Raw genomic sequence first — 2,000 nt, 5'->3', positions numbered from 1 at the left:
CATTGCTATGTGCCCACATTGTTGTTCTACTCATTTTCCTACTAGATATATGTTCTCAAGACTGCAGCAAAATGTTCTTGTCAAATTGGGCCATACACTATTATATCAGTATTATTTTCAACTTTTTAAACATCTAACCTGAAGGAGTCTCTGCTCTTATCATTATCTTGTATAAAGTAGTATCAGAGATAGGAAATGTAAGAAAAAACTAGAAACACTATGTGGTATTGCTAGCATTAGGACACCCTTTTCAAATGCTCTGGACCTTTGGTATCCTGGAGTTATGCATACATAGACAAAGATTAAACTTAGCAGATTCACAAGACACTCAACTGGTTCTATTCTTTCTTCTCTTTCACAGCACTTCAGACTTTCAACCATGTCCTGTCATGAGGGTATGGATAACATTATAAAAAAAAAGGTCCAAGAAATGAGCCTTGTTGCTATCATTTTATCTTTAACTTGGAGATCATCTACCTTGCGAATACTTGACATTTTGCATTATTCTACCAAAATTTTCAGCCTTGCTGGAAAATTGGACCCTAGTGGCATTACTTGAGTCTTCACATCTTTTTGGCAGCACGAGTCAATTTGATAATTGTTGAAGTTTTATTAATCTTATATCAACTAAGAAAATGGTAAGTCAAAGTAATCTACTGTTGCATAGTTAGCAGGAACACTGGATGAACTTCAGGATATCACCAACAATGCAACAGTGAAGACCAATTCTCACACACTCACATGCACATACACACGCGCACATACACAGTAGAACTGGTCTGATTTTTCACATCTAAACTATAAGCCATCTTTAATTGCCTGGTGGCATGTAGAATTCTCTTCAAACCTTGCAATTAAAGAAGAAAATACAAAAAACTTATACATACAAATTATATAGAGTATTCATTTCCAAATATATATGGAAATAAATGTACACACATGCATATATATTCTACTTTTATACACACACACAAACACACACACATGTTACTAGGAGGAAATGAAGCATTATTATTTCAGAGTATGTGAATTATGAGTGATGGGCATATAGTTATTTTCATCTTTGCATATATCTGAATTTTTTTACCAACATTTATTACGTAACCAGAAAACATATATCAACGTTAATTGACATTTATTAAACACTTGGTATGAGCCATGTACCATGTTAAGTATTTTACATAGCTTATCTCTTTAAATTCTTAAGACAGCCCTTTGTGGTAGATCTTACATTACCCTCATAGTATAGATGGGGAAAGTGGGATAAGAAAGGTTAAAAAACATCCAGGCTCTGCTGTTTTTAAGTGGAAAAGCTAAGGCTGAATCTCCACCAAAGTAACTCAAGAGCCCTCACTTTTAACCACAGTGTGCATTGATTCCCTTAATAAAAATAAGAGGATGGAAATTTGAGAATATACAAAGCCTCAGAAGATTATATAAATTCCTCTAAAAATTCAAATATTCTCCCCATTTCTCTGTATTTATGCCATTTTTGTGTCCATTAAATCCAATGGGGATTTCATCTATGGGTATGTGGTTTCATCTTTTTTGTGAGTGGCTCTCTCACCATTCTTAAGACAGCTACACCCTAGGCAGAATGTTCCAGATGCTGTCCCTTTCTAAAAGTCAAACCAGTATGTATTTTTAAAGAGTCTATGTTTCTTTTATTCACAGGCTTGAAAGACAAGGTTAAGAAACACTCCTATGTAGTGACTACATCCTCTTGAAGATACCAGTTACATATTAGTCCAAATGTCACTTTTTATCAATGTCAGGAACAGAATTTAGCATGTAACTAACTCAAAACTAATAATAAAGCTAAAGCTATATATTTATTTTCAGACATCATATTTTAAGCAAAAGTACACTATTTTTTATTTTATAAAAATAACCTGAATGTTTTCTATTTCACTTCCAGTGTTTTCCCAAAATGAAATCTGACTCATATTTTACATGTAGCACGATTTCTGGGCAGTCTTTATTTAAACAATTAAAACACT

Source organism: Hyaena hyaena, unplaced genomic scaffold (genome assembly GCF_003009895.1).
Source record: "Hyaena hyaena isolate Hyena2069 unplaced genomic scaffold, ASM300989v1 scaffold_1004, whole genome shotgun sequence".
NCBI lineage: Eukaryota > Metazoa > Chordata > Mammalia > Carnivora > Hyaenidae > Hyaena > Hyaena hyaena.
The sequence above is the reverse complement of the archived record's forward strand: the minus strand, read 5'-3'. Positions refer to the sequence as shown.